Source organism: Anomalospiza imberbis, chromosome 19 (assembly GCF_031753505.1).
Source record: "Anomalospiza imberbis isolate Cuckoo-Finch-1a 21T00152 chromosome 19, ASM3175350v1, whole genome shotgun sequence".
NCBI classification, from domain to species: Eukaryota; Metazoa; Chordata; class Aves; order Passeriformes; family Viduidae; genus Anomalospiza; species Anomalospiza imberbis.
The window spans coordinates 9,760,952-9,785,696 of record NC_089699.1 but is presented as its reverse complement, the minus strand read 5'-3'; the positions used below and the strand labels follow the sequence as shown (position 1 = coordinate 9,785,696).

General features: G+C 41.5%; 1 long non-coding RNA gene across 1 annotated transcript in view; it reads right to left on the bottom strand.

The window, feature by feature from the left end:
- Window positions 1-15,661, bottom strand: part of LOC137485327 (uncharacterized) — a 38,588-nt gene extending 22,927 nt beyond the window's left edge. The window contains exon 1 of the long non-coding RNA XR_011005276.1: window positions 15,529-15,661. This is a non-coding gene — a long non-coding RNA (uncharacterized lncRNA). The remainder of the gene's footprint in view (window positions 1-15,528) is intronic.
- Between the last annotated feature and the right edge of the window lie 9,084 nt (window positions 15,662-24,745).

The following is a 24,745-nucleotide window of genomic DNA, read 5'->3' as shown; positions in this document are numbered from 1 at the left end:
CATTTCCACTCCTCACAAGGGCTTTTTTTGACCTTACACATGACCAGAACCACTTCTTACAGGACCACAAACACCAATGCTGGCACAGGGTTCTAAAAATTTATCACACGCTTCCAAAACTGACCTCAAACCTTTCAATGTGGCTCATATCTGACCTGACAGCTGAATTAAGCTCCAATGAGCAGCAGATCTTTACTCCTTTTGAATAAATATGCTGATATTTTACGAGGGATAATGCTCAGGCTCTGCCTTCACAAGAACCTGGTCCCTGCTCCAGAGCTCCAGCCTGAGTGTGGCCATTTGTAGGATCAGAGTTTGCCATGGCTGTGCTAATGCATCTTAATACTGAAGCGACCCTCAGTAAATTCTAGAGTTTATGGATTTGCTGCCACTGCAATTTAAAAGTAGACAGTTCTCAGCAAGGTTGAATTAGTATGTGTCAGCACAGATTTACACAAGCTTAGCTGACAACTTCCTGGAGGAAAAGAAGGAAGAAGTTATTTTTAAATGAAAGTCTGGAAGTTGTAAGGAAAATATGGAATGAAGGGAGAGGTGCAGATACCTTCTCAAAAGGAACCCAGCTCCAAGTGTCATTTTTACACTTCTGAGTTTCATGTGGAAGGATTCTTGTTGGAGCTTTAGACTTTTAAACATACATAAAATAATTACTATATAAATGCTACAGAATGTGATAATGAAAACATTAAAGGAGATCCATTATGTTTGGTAAAAAGTGTCAGACATGATTCCATACTCTCACTGAAACTGTTGAATTAGACTACATATGGTGTATGAAATCATTCGACAAGTTAAAAGCCCCATGACTTTGCCCATAAAGTTTATGTAGTCTACTGACTGGCTGTTCCTTAGTTTAATTTTCACTTTAAAAATAGGGAATGTGAACTAGAATATCTCTCACCCTATTTAACACTGGCTGCTATGACTGATTAAGGATACTATGTTTGCTTCCTGAGTACATTAAAGCCAGGGTTGATAATTCTTGCAATATTGATTTTTTAAAGTTTTACATTTGCATAGAAGAGAAATCTGTTAAAAAACCCAAACCAGCAAGTGTTCAGGGACATTCACATACCGACTTAAATGTGCACATCAGTATTTAAACTTGAAGTAAACTTATGGATGGCTTAATACATATGCAGGAATGTTTAATATTATAATTATCCTATTGTCACACTTCTTATTTCCAGTGGAAAAATGTGTGCGTATAGCTTTCATAATCCCTGGTCAAATAGGAATTAATGGATCATTTAAGATTCAGATTTTGAGAGCAAGATGCTGTTGGAATAAAATTTCTGCCTAAGAAAAATATTCTCCACAGAAAAGCAAATACAATCGAAAAAGATTTTACCAGTGGGGGAGGGGATGTAGGAGCTGGCTGTTCATACAGAGTATCTCCACCAAATCCCATAAGATGATGATTCATCATAGGCTCTCCTATGATTTCCATCCATTGGATAAGGCCACACTCTACTAAATAAGATTCAGAAGACAAATTGTCTCCAGTATTATGGTGGCACATTTAAAGACTGTAAGGAATGGCCAAGGCTTTTAATGTTGACTATTGAGAAACTCTTCTGTAGAGCCAAATACACTCTAGGAACATTCCCGTAAGTTTTCTCAGCAGAGAACTTTGGGGATTGCAGCTCCAATCCTTATCCACTTTGGGAAAAAACTGCTATAAAATTGTCTTCTCTTCAAACTATTGATGTTACTTATTTACTTCAATCCAGTACTATTCCTGCTCCAGTGCAGAGATTCTAAGAGGTACTTATGGGACAAGTGACTTTTTTTTCAATTTTTAAAAGCATAATAATTTCTTCCTTGTTCTTGCACAGGACTTAGAGGCAGATACAAGTTTCTTACGAGGAAATTGTTTCAATCACCCAGCGAAGTCTTTGCAATAAATAGCACATTTTTATGGAAAGGACAATGGATTCTGGAGCAGGATGAGAGAATACTAAAGAAAAAATGTTCAGTATAGGAAGTTGCCCTAATATCTACAAGTGACACAGCATGTCAGCTGTTACTCAGGAGGATTTTAAAGACATTTAAAATGTGCTCAGCTCTTTCTAGCATCATAACAAGAGCTAAATGCTTTTAAAATCTAAGCTATTTCTTCTGAACTACAATTCCTGTTGTCAGTTCTCAACAAGACATTCCCTCAATCATTCTACTACAAGGAAACTCTGAGTTTGAAGACACTACTGAAATAAAAGTGTCTCATGTTTCATTCATAAGATTAATATTTATACTAAAGCTCTCCTTGTAACCATGACAAGCAATTAAAGAAACTAAAAAGTATTAAGAAATCCAGTTTATAAGACAAAGTTTGTCAGCTTCTATTACCTGTGCAAGACTGCAGCTGTCATGGAGCAATTCAGCTCTCACTGCTGAGGTGCAAAGTTTAAGAGCTCCCAGTCCCATCTTGGAGTCTGCAAATCCACAGGGGAGGCAAAGGGAGGAAGAAATAGGGACAGGAATGTGCATCACCTTTTCTCACCCATTACATGCTGTAACGCAGGCTCTACCATCAAAGCAACAAATAAAAAAATTTCATGATGCTGGAACACTGTTGAACTGCTCACTACTGTCAAGGGCGACTTGCATTTCTTGTTAATTAAGAAGAGCAAAATCACCTCACATGTCTGCCTAGTCTGGATCCATTCTTGGCAGGAGAATGCAAAATCTTTCACACAGGTTTGGGATCATCCAGCTGTCAACAAGAACATAGAAATATTTAAACAGTTCTCAACCACAGTCAAAACCCAAACGTTGCAAAGCTGAGTGGGCTTGAACATGAAATCTGGACTGTTCTACTGTAAGGATAAACAGCAGGAAAAAATAACCACTGAGATCAGAAGCTAAATTCAAAGTCTTCAATTTGAGTCAAATAGACTCTTTATTTCACCAAAGAGTAAAATGAAATATTGAACTCTTTTGATTAATAAGGTTAGACTTTGTCATAAAATCAAACCTGTGTTCCACAGGTAATACAGTCACTTCAAAATTCAAATCATTATGAAAAGCCTGAACTAGAATTAAGAAGTCCTCTGAACAGTTTCTTGGTTTATCTTAATAACCATAACAAGAAAGGAATTCTGAAGGTATTATTTTAACTTCACTCTGCTAAAAAATTAACTCAGACTTTCTGAAAATGTTTTGTATTTGATGAAATTGCTATTTGTGATCAAAAACAGTTGTTGAAATTTCCATCCAGCTCCAACAAAGATGTTTTAAAATATGTTCTCTATATTAAGCTCATTACTTTGATTTTATAAAATGTCAGACAGTAAAATTTAGCACAGATAATAATGTAAATGAGAAAGCCTGTAAAACCTAAATTGACGTGCTATCTTGGAGTTGGAAGAGTACTTTCAGCTTATTCTATGATACTACCATCCATTTTTGAATACCATCCATTTTTCCACTCAGTTTAATGTAACTATCAAGCAATTAACAAATCAATCAGAATACTCTGAATTTCAATTCATTCTTCCAGATCTCCACTGAAATGTTCAATTCATTTAGTTTACCGACTACTACGGGCTTAGAAGCCTACTGTGATCCCCCTGATTCTGCTTAGCCAGGAGGAGCTGGCTGATAAAGGGGAATGGGAACGATGGAACTAGCCCAGAAAATAAAAACTTTAATAACGAAAATAACAAACGTGTTGCAGGTACAGAGACTAGATTCCAAAGACCCCTGGGCGGGACAAACGCAGACAGGTAGAGGGGCACAGGTCCAATCACAACGTGAACTCAGGATATGACCTTGTTTGAACTAGGCATGGAGCCAACTGGAAACAAGAACTGGAAACTTGACAAAATATAGGATAGTCATATCAGCATCCTGGCTCCCAAGAACCCATGGTTCCCACTGTGACCCAACGAGGTGCCCCCCTCAGTATACTGTCTGCCACGGTCTGTGGCCAAAGCCCTCTGTAAAAGCATCTGCGTAAAGATCTCAGCAGGACAAGACTCCACAGATTAATATTAAAAATCCATTACATTTACCATGGGAAAGACTAGTAGAGAACAAGTCATGTATTGAGAACACCATCAAAGTTCAAACAAATGCTACTAATTACGCTATTTTAACAAGAGCAATTACTATTTGCAGCCAGGGTTTCATAAAATTATTGATTTCTACTATTTTAAGAATAATTGTACTTCATTCATAAGACATCACATATGGCCAGTGGGTCATTTAGTTCTTTCCTAACTGCGTGTTCTTAGCAAAGTTCCAGTCTGTTTTCTTCCAATCATGTAATTGTCCGGTTTGTACAGCTCGAATGACTGAAAGAAACACCAAATTCTCTCCTACATCTCCTTATGTGGCAGCAGCTCTCTGGCCACAGAAATACAACTTTCCCAGGCATCATTCTGGGAAAGGCTGTGAGAAGATCAGAGGGAAAAAAAAAGAGAAATAATTCTTAACTTGCTGCACCTGGTATTTTGAACATGTAGAATGTGTTACGGAGATCTGTTTACCAAAGCGTGGTTTCTTAATTAGCAAATGGTGATGATGTTTTGATTGGATACAGCTGTATTGTAACTGTCTCTAAAAGTATGGGCTTCTTAATAAAGATTATTATTCAGCCTTCTCTAAATGCATGGAGTCTATGTAATTTATACATAGCTCCTTGAGCTGACATCTGGTGAACCCTGAACGTGTGTGCAGCCGAGACTGATGAACTGGGGATCTGGTGGCATCAGACCCCGGCTGTGTTCAAAGCTGAGACTGAAGAGGATGAGGTCTGGTGCCCTCATGGAAATCGCATCTGGCAACGCTTCGTGGAGTCACAGGACGGGCAGACACGGCTCGGGACCCCGCTGGGACCCCATCTGACCCCCGCTAGGACGCTGCGGCACCCGCGCAGCCCGCTCGCATCAGGACACCTGTTCCCCCAAAGAGGTACCAGTGACCTTTCACCACATCTTCCTGGAGAAGATCTGTCCCTTACGGACAGCAGTTTTGCTCTCATAGCCTAGGAGCTGGGACAGGGAACAGATTTCCCAACGTAGCACTGCCTGCAACCCGGGGTGGGCTTGCAGTAGTTAGGAAAAGTTGACTTCAAAATGGACAACCAAATTTCTATGCCAGAACACGTAACCCTTAGATTGTGGGGACACATGATTCATCAGAAGAGACTTAGTGTGTCAGAAGATGCTCTCCACAAGCTTTTAAGTTGGTTTCCTGGTGGATGTGCAAACTTCACTGGACCCGCAGACCTGGGACACACTGGGTTACCGTCTATGGGAGGAACTCAGGAGGGGAGATGCGGCTGTGCCTCGATTGATACCAGTTTGGGCCATCCTTTCCAGAGCAGTACGGGGCTGGACCCAAGGGAAAGCGAACCCACCTCGGCAGGCACGTCCCGATCGGACTTGGAGGAGTGCCTCTCCCCGTGTGGGCAGAGGAGCGTCTCCCGCACCGCGGACGGCAGCGGGAATGCCCCCGCCACAACCAGCAGGTCGGCCTTTCCCTGCTCTAGACGCAGCAGCAGGCGAGCCTTTGCCACCGTCGGCACTGCTCTGACCGCCGGCCATAGCCATCTCTGCATCGAGCAGTGGCAGGTGAGCCCTTGTCTCGGCAGCCCCGCTCTGATGGCCAGGGCCGACGTTCCCTGTTCCGCAAGTCGGCTATCTGCCGACTCCACTCCCGCCTCCGCCGCGGCCAGCCGGGGAACGATCGCTGTGCGGACAGCCACCGCGTGTGGGGACACATCGCCCCGGCGCAGCTCTCGCCATGCGCGGGGCGGACGCACGCCTTCAGCGGCTGCGCTGCCCCTGCCAGCAGATACCCTGACTCGAGCGGCGGTCGCTCCTACCCCAGCGCGAACGGGACAATTGCCTTCTCCTTTCTCTCCCCGTGCAGCGTGTGGATTGGCTGACCGATGTCTTTTACGGTTCCGCCGCCACAGGCCGCGCTGCTCGCCCCGGGCGGGCTGGCCCCCCTGCGCTGGAGCGTGTAACCAGCCCCTCTGCCCTGCAGCTGGTTCCTCGGCAGCGGCGCTCGCACCGCCGCCCGGGGATGCCCCCCCGTCTGCTCCAGCTCCTCTAGCCGGCCTAGCTCCCATCCGGGATGCGAGCTGTGACGCTGAACATCCCCAGCCCGCCTCGCCGCGCAGCTGGCCCGCCCCCCGCTGCTCCTTTCAGGTTGCCAGGGGACACGGACAGGGACAGCAGCCAAGCACCAACAGCCTGTCCCTCAGCGGGGGCATGCCCTCGCAGCTGGGGGCCAGCCCGACCGTGCTGCGCAGTCTGAAGATCAGCGTTTTTCTGGGGATCAGCGTTCCCCTGGGATTAGCCCCTTCCCTGGGACGGGCCGTCCTTGCTCTGTGGGGTTCCTGCCGTGCCTCGGAGCGCCCCGTGTGTCCCGCTCTCATTCGGCGGGCGGAAGGAGCGGGGTCCCGGCAGGCTGCGGCTTGGTCCATGCCCGGGAGGGGCGGGGGATAGATGGAGCGCCGGGGAGAAGGCCGAAACATTGGCTGCTTGGTGGGGTCGGGCGGTAAAGGAGAAAGCGGGAGGGAATCTCTTGTCCTGGGACGGGCACGGGCTGTCCCAGGGACCCTAGATCCAGGGGCACCAAATGACACCAGGGCAGAGCTGGGGGAAGGCAACAAGGCAAATGAGTCTGAGCTCGGCAGTGGCAACGCGCCGCTGCTGGCTTCTGAAGGAAAAACAAAAACAAACAAAAAAAACCAACCAACCAAAAAAAAAAAAAAAAACCACGGTGATAGAGACACAGAGACCCACCATCTTCACTGACAGCTCAAAGTACTGGAAGGCCACGAGTCAGGCTGGGCCCAATTGGTTGAGTTAAAGGCTGTGGCGATGGCATTACAGCGATTTCCTCATGTGCCTCTGAATGTGATCCTAGTTTTACACAGAAACACAGGCAGAAAAGGTAATCCTGCAAACACAACCAGCAGGAAGCCCAGAGGGCAAATATACAGAAATAAGATAAAGGATATCTGAACCATTCATTCACTCATAACAGTTATTCATAAGAGCCTTTAGAAAGGCTTAGAAGGTTTTAGAAATGCGTTAAGTGACATCTTCCAGGTAGAGTTTGGGCTGTGGCCAAGGCCTGAATCTACCTGGATGGGATTATTGACAATCAACCCAGATGTTTTCTGCATCCAAAGTATTCAAGTCATTTTGGCTAGGTAATTTGACCATATATTTATATGACAGGTGAGCCTACTTTCAAAGGGAATTTGGAAAAGCATTGTCCAGATATGATTTCCAATTCTCTGCTGATTTGAGGTTTATCAGCTGTTTCAGACTCTGGGATGATAGTCAGTGCTATAGTGCCTGATAATTATATAATGTCAAATGTGTTATTGATTATGTGTATTATCTGATTAATTCCTAATCACATGGTTTTGGTTTTGCTCTGATGTTTCCTCATGCTCATAACCAAGACACACCTGTGTCTGGAAACATATAGAAGCAAAGCTTTGTCATCATCATAGTATGATGTCCCTATTAACCTTTTTCAGCTGTTCTCTGTTTCAGGATTCAGCAGTTCTCCATTTCAGGACCAAGAAGGACACTCAATGATGTCAAAGATCGACATCTCCAGCTAATGGACCTTCTGAAATTCAGCTGTTTGGACTTTAAAACAATGATAATTTCCTAAAAGACATTAGACATTGTTATTTGGTTTTCTCATATTGTAAACCTTGTCTCAATGATATGATAGAGATTGATATTCTACCGGTAGAGAATCTCCCTTGTTGTGGTTTGATTTTGTTCTCTACTTATTATTGTTCCGTGTTTTCAAATGGTTCCTTCCATGTACCCCTATTCAGTTTCCCTAATGGTATTTCGCTGAAGTTGTTTACCCCAATTTTCCCGCCTTTCCCTATGTCAGTCCCTATATCCATCATGCTTGTACCTCCCATGTTTCTAGACCCTTTGTTGTCAATCCTCTAAAACCCTGCCCCTGTAGTGTGCCTGTCATTGTTTGCTACACCCCTTCACCCAGAATCTTCCACGTCAGTTATGCTAGCCCACTTCTCCCATTCATGAATTATGTATGTACTCCTCCCTTCTTCTCCCTCAGTGGCTGTAGGTTAATATGAACCCTGCCTATGCTCCTCCCTGCTAGGCGGTCTCCTCCCCAGAGTCTGCACCCCTTTAAAAATTGCTGCAAATCCTTTCTCAGCGCTCTCCTGCGTATGCTCCCTTTGAGTTGGTTGCGTTATGTCACCTCCCTCCGGGAGGAAAGAATAAACAACTTGGAACTTGTAACCAGAGAGCCCCTCTCTTGCTTATTTACCACTCCACTGCAGACGAGAAACTCTCCAAGGTGCCCATTTCAGCCAGGCCAGGTCAATGGAGGGGTTTCCTGCCAACGGCCAAACCGCTACCCTCTGCCCCAGCAGGAGACTAGGGGTGGGGAGCGGCCACTCAGTGGTGTCACACCAAGGTCCAGGGGCTGGGAGCTAGCCAGCCTCTGTGTCCCCCCCTTGACCCAAGATTGGCACTGGCAGCGTCACTCCCTGACCGTTCTAAGTCAGCGTCTGATTGAGGTTCTCATTGACAACCAGCAGATTGCTAAGGGAACCCTTAAGCTGTGTTTGTTCTCCTTCCTGCAAAGGGCCCTGCAGAGGACTCCAAACGCCGGCTTTCTCTTTAAACACTAAAGGGTGACCTGTGGCAGCAGCTCTCTGGCCACAGAGAGAAATACAACTCTCCCAGGCATCGTTCTGGGAAAGGCTGTGAGAAGATCAGAGGAAAAGAATGAGAAACAATTCTTAACTTGCTGCACTTGGTATTGTGAACATGTGGAATGTGTTATGGAGATTTGTTTACCAAAGGGTGATTTCTTAATTAGCCAATGGTGATGGTGTTTTGATTGGAGGACCAATTTGGTCCAGCTGTATTGTAACTGTCTCTTTAAAAGTATGGGCTTCTTAATAAAGATTATTATTCAGCCTTCTCTAAATGCATGGAGTCTATGTAATTTCTTGCCCGATCCTGGCTCGTTGCACTGACATCCTTAAGGTTTTGAACAAATGTAAGTGCCCAGTGTATGCAATTATGAGTCAATGAGAGGGATTTGTAATTTATGCACACAGTCATCAAACCCCCAGTCGATGCTAAAGACAGGAATTGTTGGAGGAGATAAGGAGCTGGAACACACAGATTAGCCTTACAGATAAACCAGGAGATAGCTGAAACAGTCATTGATTTGACCTTCTCACCCTGCCCTATTTAAAATGTGATACAAACATGACCTTCAGAGAACGATCTTGCGAGAGAGGCACTGCTGCCATCCAACAGCTTCCAGCACAGGATTCCTGGTGGGAATTTCAGAGGTAACAACACTCAGAGGGTGAATGTTGCTCTCCAATTAATACTTCCTTGTGAACAGATCTGCTTCCCCTATGTATGCACAGAGGAAAGACTTTTCACTGCAAAAATCTAATTGTCAATGCACACGTAACATCTCTGGGGAAAGTAACTTCTTCCCCTCTAAATAAGAAACACTTAAACAAATACAAGTTGCTTCACAGGGAATTTGAGAGACTTCAGAAAAATATGTGTGGAACAGATGAAATATCAAAACATTTATTTATGTGAGGTCTGTGGGATCTGGCATCAGGCTTGATATTTTTTTCTTGTCTATTTTTTCATTCTTAAACATTAACAAGTACCTGAAAAAGAAAAGGACTGTCCATTTCCCATTTCCTACATGAGGCAGCTAGAATGCTTTCTTTTTCACAATTAAAACACGTGAGCAATGCATTTTCACTCCATTTTTATTAGCATAGTAAAGAGTGAGAGAATTGCCTGTAAGAATATTGACTGGAGAAGAAAAGAAGTGTAAGATTTTAAAATCTTGAAGGTGGTGTGAAATCAAAACCAGTTTTTAAAAATGCAAATTTTTTTTTTTTTTTTTTTTTTTTGACTTGCAAATTTCTTTACAAAAACCCAAGCATATTGTTACACTCCCAGGTTATGGTACAGTGTGGTTTTACTTTTGAGACCCAGATTGTCATTGCTCTAGGAAAAGAACAAAGAACCTAATTTTCAGAAGGAGTGAACACACAGAATTTTTGCTGGAGTCAAGTATAGCTGTAGGCATTCAAGATCTCTTGAAACAAAATGTATCATGCTCAGCCATTGTTCAGAGTTTTGTGCCTGTTTATGTATAAACAAAAAAGAAAAAGAGTTATTCCCTTAGGTTGGACTACATTTCTTTTTAATTATTTTATGCCAAGCATAGATATTTTGCCAAATTCAAAAGAAAAGTCAAAATTCCCTTGAGCACAGGTTCTCAGGTATCCTTTCAGCATCAGGTATTATTTGAGAATGTCTTTAGTAATTCCAGGTGTGTCTCACACTAATTAGGAGAGAAGTGAGGTGTGAACGCTACATTTTTATGATGATTAATCTTTGGGAAGATGCTCCAAGGGCTGAGCTCCTCTGCTTTGGAGCCAAGCTGGGAGAGCTGGGGGTGTTCAACCGGAGAAGGAAGGCTCCAGGGAGACCTCAGAGCCCCTTCCAGGGGCTAAAGGGGCTCCAGGAGAGTTGGAGAGGGACTTTTGGCTAGGGATGGAGGGACAGGACAAGGGGGAATGGCTTCAGAACACCAGAGGGCAGGGACAGATGGGATACTTGGAAGGAATTGCTCCCTGTGAGGGTGGGGAGGGCCTGGCACAGGGTACCCAGAGCAGCTGTGGCTGCCCCATCCCTAGAAGTGTCCAAGGCCAGGTTGGATGAGGCTTGGAGCACCCTGAGAGAGTCGAAGGTGTCCCTTAGCAGGGGCTGGAACAAGATGAACTTTAAGGTCCCTTCCAAGCCGACTCAAACCATTCCATGGTATGTTGCTGCAAAGTTGAATAAAACAGAAGATTTAGATTGTAGATAAAAGTGGCCACAAGAATCACTAAAATCAGAAAACAATGAATGGATCAGTGACTATTTCTTGAAAGTTCGCCCAATATAAAAAAATACTTTTCTGGCCATTAAAAGAAATAATAGAAAATCACCTGGAATATTTTTCAAGGCAATAAAAGAGGACTTGGTGAATATGATTTGTATTCATCTTCAGCTGCTTGAAGTATGAGGAACATGTGCCTTCCTTTTCTGCAGGAATATAACGTGATCTGTTGGGGAAAGGGGAGATTGGAACACCCTGAGCCCCTTCAATAGGACTGCTCAAGTTGGGGCAAAACATCACAAACTGGGCAAGATATAAGGTGACAGACTGGAGCAAGAGGGATTTTCCACCTGCCTCTGCTTTCCTTTCCCCCCCTCCTCCCTTCACCCTCAATTTAATGCACAGTGGGATGTCAAGGCCATTGTTGATCCTGGCATCATCCCAGGTTGGCAGCAGCAAACGAGGTCTTTTTAGAGTTTTGTTTATTTGTTCAGTTGGCAAATATGATGGGTGATGGAGCACTTCCCCCGTGCTAATCCTGGAAATCTTTGCCTTCCAATCCATCCCTTACAATCATTAGCTTGTGTTATGTGTGTGTACAACTCCCAATTGAAAGAGCAGCTTACTGGAACTTTGAAAACACAAACATCAGGATTTCAATCTGATCAAGTGAGCTCTGAGTTCTGATAGACTCTTGCCTGGGGCAGCTCTGATTTTCAGTGATTAACAAACAATTGCAGTGATTTCTATAGTTCAGCATTTGCCAAGAAATGAGGGAGCAAACATTTGTCACTGTACCATGCATAGGGAAAGGGAGGTCTTGTAATTCCAGCATCCTTCTCCCTTACGCCTTGGATTATATCCTCCTCAAAAGGCACAAATGCTTTCAAGCAATGGTGCAGATAGTAGCTAATATAAAACATTAGCAAAGGTGTAATTTCATCTTGCCCTTCTCTGTGAAGACTTGCAGAATTTCATTTCCAAAGGGACTGAGAGAGTAATCAACTCATGTGCATTTACACTGCCCAGTTATGAACACTTCTACTGTGCCCTATTGAGACAGAGGATAATTTAGCAGACTCCAGGTCTCTGCTTCAGAGGACTCTTATTTAATGCTGGTACTCAAAAATACATTTGTGTTGAAAATCTCTGTTGGATTGAAAAGTCTGAGAGTGTGGTCCTGCTGGCAAGATTCTTCCAGGACTTAAACTGATTTTTCAGATATATGTGCCTGCTCAGCTTATTTATACTTTTCTGCCTGGCTTGCTTAAGGGCTTTATTTCAGTGACTGTGCAGTGTGCTCCAGAAGTACTGTTTGAGGCTCTACAACTGCATCATGTTGAGGAGATAATTTTCTCTCCAGCTCCCTGCTCTGCTGGGAACTGTTTTACACTGTTAGTACCAGGAGCTCTCCCCACTTTGCTCCCAGGCTCTTCAGTACATTAAACCCACCTGCTAGTTAGGGCAGAAGGTCCAAGGTGTCACAGGGATTAATTGGATAAGCCATATAAAATTAAGACTTGCCTAGACAACTGCCTGCTCCTGTCCTCAGACACATTCCCCCTCTCCTGTCCTGCTTTACCCTGAAGCCCTAAGCATCCTGATTGTAAATTGTGATCATTACTTCAGCTGTTTGCTGCTGGAGAGCTGTGTTAACTCTGGTTCTCTAATTTAGCTGAAAGAGCCAAGCTAATCTCCCAGCCTGGTGCAGGGTGATTCCCACACATGGATGAGTTGATTTTTGGAGCTTGGGGTCCTAAAAATTGGACAGCATTTTCTTTGCAAGTTCAGCTGTTAGGCCAGATCTGGACTGTCAGCTTCAGAAAGCACAGCCCCATGTTGTGCCACAATTGCTGACCTAAATATTTGCCAATCAAAAAAAAAAACCCAAGCCCAACAGTTGTGCTATAATGGCACAGGAACTCCTGGAGGTAAATGTCTGTATTTCCATTTACAACCCCGAGAAGTACTGATGTGAAATCAGCTCATTTTGGTCACAGTGCCAGTTGGTATCCCTCATCCTCCAGCATCAGCGGTCTCAGCAGAAGCACATTGGACTCAATAGGTTTAAGGATTTACCTTTAACAACCCAACCAGAGCCAAGCTCCAAGTCCAGCAGGCTCTGCTGAGTTCTGTCCAGCTTATTGAAAGGCCTACAGGAGCCAGAAACATCACACCAAGCTGTTCTACAAGCCCTGGCTTTGCACTTTGAATATTATCAATATTTGGCAGCAAATGTCACTTAATTAACAATCTCCTACTTTAAAAGCAGATATATTCTTTTAACAACACTCCTGCTGCTTTGAAGAATTCAGAGAAAGATGAAGCTGGGACCTGATGATAATTCCAAGCCGCCTCATTGCACCTTCTTGGCAAAGCTGTTCAAAAGCTCTGTTTCACTCCTGCACTGATCAGTGGATTGGGTGCTGCTTTCAAGCTGTAATACACATTTTGTTTTTTTATGATGCAATGGAGAAGTTGATGTAAATAAATAAAAGAGGATGCCTTTAGAAACCAAACTATTGAGGAAGGAAGATAAGATCACTTTGTAGCAAGCTGGAAAGCATCTAAACTATATCACAACACACTCATAAGGGAATCTAAGATAGATATAGAGTGTCAGAGATTTAGATTTCAAAGGGGGAAAAAGCTATTAGAATTATTAAAATGTTTTTAGGAGATTATGCAGCAATGTTGCAATGTTTTTGCTCTCATCAATGTGTCATTAAGACATACAAAATTCTTCCTTAGTCCATCCATCAGCACTGTTACCTCCAGCACGGCAGGAGCCTTGGAAGGTATGAAAAAACAGCTCTGAGGTACTGGAAAATATCAAAGACACACAACAAAATCAACAAACCACCAAAACCCAAATACCAAACAACAGCTACTACCACAAAAATAAAACAAGTCTGGGTTTAAGAAATGCAACTCATGAAATGCTGGTGAGCAGGGACACACTTTCTGCTCTAACATCCAGCTTTCAATATGGGTGAAAATTCACTAGTCTAATCTCTTTAGGAAACTAAATTATCTCAGCTTTCTCTCATCAATGTGGCAGATGGCTTGGTTTTCCTAGATAGATGACAGCATTAGAAACATTTTGAGAGTCATATATTCACACATGAAGCTAGCACATATATTCACACATGTAGCATTCTTTATCTAAAGAAGTTTACATTTCCTCTACAAGCTGCTAATAGCTTCTCATAAAATTAAAGACATTAATTATTAGTAACTGATTCTAAAGGTAAATTACCTAAAGTAATTCCACTTTGATCCACATTAAATCCTCCATCGTGCTATTGATTTCTCTTAGGCTCCACTTACAGAATTTATGTTTCAGAAATGAGGAAGGAATGATTGGTAATGGGTTGGCATTACACTGAAATGGCTTAAATTCTCATCCCCACCCACAAAGTTTTTCCATACATTATAAATATAGTGATTCCAAGAGATTTTAAGAGAGTCAGTAATACACACTGCAAACCTCCCTCCATTCCCTCAGGGAATTACAGCTCTGACACACAAAGGTTTGGGGGAAAGGATTTGGCGTGAGATGGGAAAAAAGGGTTAACTAGCACCCTGTCAGTTCAACAAAGAGTTGGAAATTGCTTTTCACCTCCTCAAGTTACAGTCTCAGAGTTAGTACAAGGGATTTGCATAGACACAATTATATGAGAGTTTAATTTTCAGCTTTTGCTAGTAAATTTGCTAATTCACTATAGTTTCTTCTCATGGGTATTTGCTTTATAGTTCAATAATGTCAGGGCACAGGTCAGTCACTAATGCTCTCCAGAACATTTACCATGAGACTACTAATTAAATTAAACAATTTACATAATCTCACTTTCCAGTCCTCAAACTGAGCACAAAGGCAAGGCAAAGAGAAAAAAATGCCTCATAAATAATTTTTAATTTTCATAAACATGAAGAAAGTTAATGGCACCCACTATCCCAAAGTAAGAAGTCAGTCTACTCCCTTTGTGCACCCTTGCATATCAGCCATTAAAATTTAATGCAGCAGTAGCAGTTCTCATATGCAAGGTCTCTAATCCTCCCTCCAAAATCACCTGCTCCAACATGATACTGTCTACCACCATTCAGCAAGGTTTGTGCACCCGTTGCACTTGAGGAAAAGAGGGAAGTGAAAAATGAAAATTTAATAAGGCTCAGTTAAGCTGAGCAGAGATAAAACACACCATTATTCTCAAGCGTTAATTCGAATTAAGAGCCAGTCTGCATCAAACACAGTGATTTGCATTTCTTGCTTCCTGCACACAGTTTTGTAAGTAGCAATTAGGTTACTTATAGGAAAGTTACTGAATGACAGGAACAGGAAAGCATCTCTGCAAACTGCAATGGCACAGTGTAAAATTCAGCAGGGTCCCTCAGCCTTGGACATCAAGTCCTGCCTGTGGCAATGTCTGCTGCCAGAGCAAGATATTCTCACCATCTAAACACAGTCCTCAAAGCATTGTTCAACTCCCTACTGCAGGTAAAATTTGGAGTATCACCTGCTTAATCAGCCAGCTCATGAGAGGATGAAAACAGAGTAAATACACCAGATGCAGTTTTCTAGAAGGGCAGTTCTACTAATATGCTCACCCACTGTAACTTTCCAAATCAATAAAAGCAGCCAGACAGAAAGCTTTTTGCTGCAGATAGAGACTTTCCTTGCAGGTCAGAGCCATGAGCGTGGCACAGAAGTGAAATACCAAACAGCACAGGAGAGGCAGACCTGTGCAGAAACATTTATCTTGTTGAATACCAACAAGTTACACTCCAACAGTGGAGCTCTGTCAAAGTTACTGGCTCTGTCAAGCCCATTTGCCCAAGCAGAAAAAGTCAGATCAATTAAGCTGCAACTTTTACTGCCCTTAGTTTACAAATGTGTAAACATGGACTAGAGCTCCCCAGAGTTTTGAAATCCTTCAAAACTCCCCAGAGTTTTGAAGAGCATTCCTTTATTGACACAGGAATGGGAAAATGAAATCTAAAACCAGTTATAAAATTCCAGCACTTTTTTTTGTGTGTGTGGGATTAGGAAATGAACTGAGAACTTCCTTAGTTTTGTACAAGTCACAGGTCTCAAAACTCTCTCACTGCTGGCTACATTGACATTAGGCTGCCATGAGACTCAGTAAAGATTAAAGCAGTAGGAGAGCATTTTTAGCAGTTTTATTATTATTTTTTTATTATAAAAGATTGGAAGTACTGCCCCGCTTCACTAAGGAAAAAATAATTTCAAGCCAAAACAGCAGAACAAGTCCGCCAGGAAAAGCTGTAACAAATGTCAAAATAATTCCAGCATTAAATATTTTGAGATTTTTTTATGCAAGAATGATAAAATAAGTAATTCCATAAAACCTGAAATAAAATTTATTTCACTTATTTATTGCACTTATTTCAATGAGTCAGATACTTGTTTTTCTTTTCTTTTCTTTCCAATTAAATCCATTAGGACAGTTTAAAAATATGGTTAATAATGTGCTGCACCCCTTGGGGATGCCCAGTTATGTATTAGGAAATTATGACATAATGTTCTCTGCTGTAGACTCCTGCAGCCGAGAAGCAGTTTTCAGACTTTTGTGTTGCCCTTACCTATTGAATAACTACAGCTCCCATAGAATTCTGCATGAGTCCTTGTTAAAAAATAGCAGCAATAAATTTTCCTCCAAAATGCAGGTAGGAATCCAGAGTCAGCTGTTTTAAAATTTATGAAAAGAAACAGTAATTTAAACACGAGATGGGAGCAATTTTATTTCCATTTCAACTAATGCTAATGTTCAGATTTTAGTGATTAAAATTAATTTGCTTCAATTACATTAAAATTGGTGGAATTGTGTGCCACTGTATTGATGGATAATAGCAATAAGCACTAAGTATGATGTTTGAAAGCTCTACTCACTGTCAGCAGGAAGCATAAATGCAGCCACAAAGGCAATAGAAAGTGGAAAACTCATCCCTTTCATAAGACAAAAGCAGAAAACTACACACAAAAAAAATTGCTATCCAAAACCTAAACATCTGCCTGTATTTTAGGTGAATCATACTTTCATACTGATCCCATATTTGTGGAGTTACTGAAGCCTGGACAGCTCTCACAATTCATCTCCTACAAAGTGCTCCTGTGTTCACCTTATGACACAGAGTTCATCAAATTCTCCTGTGCACTTCCTTTACATCAGGTAAAGCCAAAAACGCTGGTTTTCCCCCTATCACCGTTGCCAAAACCAGAGATTTTAATTCCCAGCAAAATGTATGGCTAGTGCTGCAGAGCAATGCTTGGAAAAAATATCTTCATCATCTTTGTAATCTTTAAAGGAGCTTTGATTGATCTTATTTACACAAGGTTCACATGGATCTAGTTTTACTTAAGATTGGAGAGCATGTAATAGAAGACCATAAGGCTAATGGAAGTAAAATTCTTCAATATTGCGATCAATTACCAGCTACCTTACATTTATCATAAGTGACTGTTTTTCTTTGAGCTAACCCCTTTATCTTCAAGATTTCCCTTCTTCCTTTCTTTTTTCTTTTTTTTAAATAAGCTTATTGCATGTTTAGAAAACCTTCAATAGAACACAGAAAATAAATGAGTTGGTAAAGTATCTGTGCATTCAGGCAAATCCAACTGAAAACCAAGCCCTCTTCTCATGGATTCAGTGATCCTTCTCAGTTCTAACATGGAACAGAACAGAATATTTAGGAAAGACCTGCCACAGACATAATATCCCTAAGAAGACACTTAATTCAGTGACAGCTGGAATTCATCAGGGAGCCTCTTTGAGGAGGATGATATTATGGGACAAGTACTCATATCATCTGCAGCATTCCATCTTGCTCTTGTTTGAGCAGCAGCACCCACAGAGATCCACGGTGCTGGGAGGTAGGAGCAGACCCTTCCAGATTTCACTGGGATAATGATCCCAAACCTTACTAAAATACCTGAAATTTTGCTGAACAGGTTTTTTGTGACTTATTTTTACACAACTCAGAAAATCTCAGCTCTGTTGTCCCACGGTGCTGCACCAGAGGCACACCCGTGGTTTTGTGCATGCCCACAGTCCCTCATCCAGCCAGCCAAGCAGCAATTTCTCAGCCTTCCAATGCTGCAGCCACAGCAGTTCACTGAGCATCTCCTCATTGTTGATTTTGCATAAAGGGAGGAACAAGCCCCAAGGCTGCTGGATTCAAGGCAGGAATTATTATTGTCTATAGTGCAAGACACTTTGGAGCTGTAGAGACAGAACCAAATGGTGACAGCTCAGTTACCCAATTACTTACACAGCCTTGAACAAAGTTGTGGTACGTAAAATATGCAGGGATGCCACCAGTTGGAAAATCTTGACTGGGAGACAGTAAAATAGAAATAAAGATTATCTGAATGATTGATAAGTTGCTCTTGTATGTTTTCATAGACTTCCAACAAAGACAGCCTTTAGACAAGACAGTAGTGTAGAAATTAGAGTTTCAGAGCTTGGAATTCATTAACTGGATTATGGCATTTTTGTTTAAAACAGTGTTTAAATATGCAGGTTGTTCCTAAGCAACATTATTCCCTCAGTCCCTAAAGCTGAGGAAAGATCTGCTGGATTGTAAACGTCCCTTTGGATGGATCATTCATTGCACCAGAGTTTTCAGGAATGATAAATTATTCCAGCCCAAAAGTTTGCATTTACTTCTGGTTTTTGTCGCCCTTTACTTCTCTGTGGCAGCATTAGAAGAGTTCTCTTTGGAGCTTGGGTATTATATTGCAAACTAACGTGGACCTTTACTAACATTTTGATTTATTTGTAGTGTGAGTTACAGACTCCTTCAATGATATTGAATGGCCAAATGATGTGAGTTCAAACAGAGTTTGCCAAAATCTAATGCATCTCATACTAGACTGCGTATGAAACTTGTCTGCTATCATTCTTCCACCATATTGTTTTTATTGTTGTTGTTGTTGTTGTTATTGTTATTTTATTTATCTCCTATCTTTGGAGAGGACAAGACAGTCAATATGGGGATTCATCACACAATAGGCAGGACTTGTCCAAGCAAGGAGCTTGCTAATGGAAGTATTGCAGAATGGTTTGTACATTTTGGTGGACCTTGAACAAAGATTTGAGCTTTTCTTTTTCATTTTTTTTAAACACCACATGAATTTTTATTAGTATATTACTCCAGACTTGTTTTGAATACTTAAGGGTCACCTTCCTTGTTGAAGCCTGCATAATGGCAGAGAGGGCAAAGTGGAGTGGAATGAATAAATAAGGAAAGATTACCCCGTACCTTTCAAGGACAGGAACTACAAACAAAGTTTGGGGAGTTGTTTGTTTTGGTCTTTTCCTCCCCCTTCTCAGTTTTAGCCTTTTTTTTTTTTTTTTTTCCTCTTTAAACTTGTCAACACCTCTTGCACTGTTAGGAATGACAAACATCTGTCATACTTTGGGACTGGTAATTAATTTTTAAAAAATAATATAATATTTTTCTGTTAACCAGAAGCAGTCTTGATAATTCAAGCTTCAAATTAGCTTTTGCCTTAAGGGTACCAAACAAGAGCTAATGACAACTTTGCTATAGATGTCATTAAACATTTAACCTGACCACATTAAGCAAAACCCACCCAACATTCTGTAGTCAGCCAGGAGGGAAAAAAAATATATACTTTTTGAGTATAAAACCTGATATATTCCCCAAAAAATCTGGGGTTTATGCAAAGAGAAGTTAAGCTTCACCACTGATAGAGTGTAGAGGTGTAAACCCTGTTCTTTGCACTGGAAGGAGAATGCAGAAACATGAGTTGACCCCAAACACAAAAGCCTTGACCAGCACTGATGTGTGGATTAATATCTAGAGCACCCTACACATGAACTCCTGGGCACAAGGGCACATAAGGCTCAGACCTAAGGAGTGGGGTGTGCCCAGACCTCAAAATTCCTCCAACAGGAAGAAGGATTAAAAAAGCCAGTTCACTGACAAGAGGGGGTTGCATGTTCGAAGCCTGATGAGATCTCAGGATTAGGGAAGAGGAAGCAGGAAGCACACAAGGAAGTGGTTCAACTTTTTAAATAATAATCCAGATCAGTAACATACTGACTGTCTCCATAGCAACTAAACTGGATTGTTTTGGAATGAATTTGTGGGTTGCCAGTTTTGAACCCCTGTGAGGTTCAAAGGGGCATTGGAGAAGCCCACTTAGGTGAATTTGAAACTGTTTTTCATCAAGGAAGTGATTTAGTATACATATACGTTCTACATAAAAATATTAAAATTATTTTTATTCATCGTTGGAACCAATAAATGTAGATGAAGGACTCCCAAAACCTCGAAATAAAATATTCTGCAGAACCATTGGCAGTGGAATGGGAAAGTTCCAGTAAATATGGGCTTAATTGAAACTTCCCAGGAATTTTTAGAAAGTAATTTTGCAGCCACCTAAAGAAGAGAAAATACTTTCTGCATGACAATAGACAACAGAACCAGATAAATAAGTTCCCTCACCCAGCTGTGTTGAGATGTTCCCTAGATTTTACGTATCATATCAAAATATGGACTTCCAGAGAGAACAGAATAAAATGCAGAGTCATGCAGGGATCCACAGCCGTTAATCAGCAGAAAAACACTTTTAATTGTCATATTTGTTGCACAGCGGGTTAAATCAGAAACCTGTAACTCTTTTCAAGAGTAATGGAGCCAGAAAAAAACAGAAAACCCCCAAGGCTATGACACTGTAAATTCCTGAAGCTTGTCCTGGTTCAGGGCAAATTTGGGAGAGAAGCCCCAAAGGGGTTCCTCTAGAAAGCAGATTCAATCCGCCCCTCCCCACAACCGCTTCAGGAAAAAAATACCTCCTTGGAGAAAAGTGGAAAAAACTGTTTACTAAACAAGAAAACCTAAACAATATTAAACAATAAAACTTCTTGCTGCTCCAAAAGAGGGACAAGCTCAGAAAGTCCCCTCCATAGGTTGCAGCTTAGCTCAGTCAGTCTCTGATCAGTCCCTCCGGCGCTGGAAATGTCGCAGCCCAGGCCCGGACAGTTGGGCCACGGGTGTGAGCTGCCGGAACTCTTCTTGTGCTCAGTCCAGAGCAGGTTTGAGCAGGTCCAAAGAAAAGGAAAAGCCACAGTCCAGGGAGCTTCTTCGCCTCAGCTAGCTAAAACTAACTAAAAAGCAGAGCTCTGTCCCGCTGTCTGTCCGTCCGCAGACAACACAGTCCAGGTGCAGGAATGTGGAGGAGTGAGTGCCGTTTCTGGAAACAAGCTCCGTGCTGCTTCTCCCCACCTTCACTCCTGGAACAAATCTTAAAGGTGCAAAACTTATTATTCATCATAAACAGAACAGACGACTGGGGATACAAGCATCATACAGTCAACCCAGGACATTGCTGAAGGGCACATTTTACTGTTTCTTTATTAAACATTGTATCACAGATTTTAATAAATGCAGATCAAATTCTGAAAGATTCTGAGCACATTTGATGACAAATTACTTATCCCTTGACACACTCAGCTGAAGAGGGCAGTAGATTCTTTATGAGATTCTCTGTTAATTTAGGTAAGATCAGAGTTATATCTGACAGAATTCCCACATGAGGGATCCCTCACCTAAAACAAGATCTATTAGCTTTGCAATAAAGTTTGTTGTCTGTTTTCTCTTACTTCAGGGACTGAGCCAATGCATTCCTAAATTTTTGGTGGCAAGGAAATGGAGACCTCTAGAAGAACACGTGTTGTGGCAAGCAGAGCTCAGGTATATCTATACCAGAATGCAGCCCCAAGTCAGAGTAAATCTATCAGCAACGGGCCAGTCTTTGCTTTGCTCTGGCCATGAGTTAGTTATTGGACACCTGCTCTGCAACTGAACATTTTGTCCTTGGGGAGAGAAAAGTATTCTATTTTTATCCTTTTAATTGTCAAAAATAACTAGGATCAAGTCTCTGATTTGCCAGATTTTTATTTTAGCAATCCGCTGAGCATCTCTCCACCTCGGTTTCATGGAAATAGTCAGGATTTTTCTGACCCATGGACATAGTCAGGATTCATAGCTATCCATCTTCACTTGGTCTTGACATTGATGGGAATTGCCTGATTTTGCTCCACTCAAGTCAACATTTTTGCAGTCATTTAAAAATCACGCAGGGACTTGTCCTCAGGTGCAGTAACAGACTCCCGTTTTGATCCTGCTGTGTAAACTAGACTCAAATAAGAGTTCCTTATTCCACATCACAATTTATCAATTCATCAGTCTGAAAGGCCATTATCAGAAACTCCACAGAACATGCCGTGGGCTGTGGTACATGTCAATGCTGAGGTAATTCTGCCATGATTATTTTATTAAGTGCTTATTAGCAACAGCCAAATTTGCCTCACAGTCAATCCTTTGGGCAAAAGGCAAGAATACAGCAAAAATGAAAACATGCTATAGGCATCTTGCCAATCTTAATGAACTGTCATTAGCAAAACTGTCTTTTCTTGCTTCAGAGGTGTCACAATTTATGCTTTATCCAGACACATTACTTGAAAAACAATGCCACTGCCACATGGCAGCCTCTCCTTTAGCCTGTGCTGAAGGACAGTCAGCTGCGAGGGTTTGTGCTGTTCTTGCATCTCTTTGCAACTTCACAGGAAGTCTACCTGTATTAAAAGATTTTAAAAATCAAGCCCACTTTATTGTCTCAAATTCATTAGCCTGAAAAAAAAATCTATTAGAAATAATTGAAGATGCCTTATATAGTTAAGGTTTTATTTCTCTTCCAGTTATAGTTTGATAGATTATGATATCTATGCATATGACATCGACAGACAACCTTCCTTTTCATCAAATAACACCTTAATTATGTCACACATCACGTAGAACCTACTCTAGGATTACAATCACCCCAAAACTGCACAGAGATGTCCACTTAGAGCTGCCAGAAAAGGGCACACTTCTGACACTGTCAGCTCACAGCTGCTATAGATTTCACCGTCATTTTCCTGGCAGCTTTGCATATTCACTTCTGCTATTGATTGTGCAGAGCACTGGGGTGTGTAAAGGTTTGCTTTGAAAGTGACATCTATTCAAAATACTTAAGCAATACCCATCCCTTTTTAGCTTATATTTTACTGTCCAAAGTTTAGCATTTCCCATCAATTTTTAAGTTTCTATTTTACAGTCCAGAGTTCTTGTTTATAATATGGATCATTCTGTGAGTCTCTGCCATGTCTTATTCTTACAGGTCTCTAAGACCCATGGAGTGGGATAGTATTTCATCCCTATCCCACACAGCAGCTTTATAATGCCTGCCTTCAAGTCCTGCTCATCAGGAATTACAGACCTCAGGTAAAAACTCCTGTAAAATGTCATTCCCAATTATTTATTTGTTTTCAAGTGACTTTTAATTAAACATTGATGTGTGAAAAATGTCAAAACCACCTTTTCACAGATCCCTGAATGCAGATGTGATTAAGTTTTAAATAAATAAATAGTTGTCATTTTAATCAAAAGCACAAACTCCCAAGAGCTGAGGCAGGAAACAGTGCAGGAGCACATTCAGAACAAAATACAGGTTGCGTTACAGGTGTCCCAAAGCCTGCTGTCAGGCTCTTCTGCTCTTCAGGAGTAAATAGATCAAGCATTATGAGAACTAGAAATCAGCAGTCTAAGAAATGGTCTAAGTTGCTGGTTTTCCAGAAACTGTAATTCAGTAAAAACTTCATGGAATATCTAGCATCTGCATATTCTTGTCAAAATCTAAACTGATTACAACTCGAGTCTGCCAGCAGCCTGAAACAACACACATATAGATATATAGATATATATATATGATGGATGTGTGAATGTATATAATTTTAAAGCTGTCGGGAGGACACAAAGTTAAAGAACTGCATTATTTGGTTTTCAGCAAATAAAGAAAAACAGAAATAGCTAAACAGGGGTTGTGTTCTGTTGCAGGTGGGTGGAGCTTGACAATGTTCATCAAGCCCTCACAGCTAATTGGCATAGAGATAATGAGCAACCCAGGGTGAAGGTGGCATGGGGGCAGACAGAGCTGCAGGAACAAATTCATCTCCTCCTCAAGTGTGTGCCTAGGACAGTGTTAGAGGCTCTTTTTCCCAGTCATTGGCCAGCTCTCATTTACAGTCCTACAGCACAATATTGCAATAATCAGACAATCTTTTAGACCCAACTCCCCTTGTCCCATCTCTCATTCCTCTCATTATTCTACCAAAAACCTTAAACCAAGGAGCGTTCAAGTCAGTCAGTTAAGTGTCCTCTATGAAAATACTGTATTGTAGCTTGAATACAGATATGCACAAATTTACTCCAGTGGCATTTTGCTTTAATTCTACATTGACTTCTGAATTAATAAGTTCTTGACATGAGCTCTGTTCCAAAGAGATCTTTAATGCCACCCGTATGAATGGCAGAGGTATTTCCAGTGATTACTGTTGATTGGTTTGCCAATTATGTTCATTTTGTTAACATGCAAGAACAACTGGCCTTATTAAAGTACATGTTTGAGTCTCTAACTTCAGTTAGTAAATCAGTATATAGTATTTTCCAGAACTGCGAAGTCTGCAGTGTATCATACAGTTCTCATGCAAGCAAATTAAGTTTAAATAAGCAATTAAGAAGACTATCAATTAAATATATTAAAAATACCCTTATTAAGCCCAGTTGTAATATTTTGTCATTTGGATTGAATCCTAACAATCAGGTGATCAACAGCTCCATTAATAACAGAAGTGCCATCCTCACACTAGTATGGTCCCACACAAAGAAAGCAAATATATTGTAGATTGATCAAAGAAAGGTGTTCAAAAGCACAACTTTGATAGTCAGAAATGAA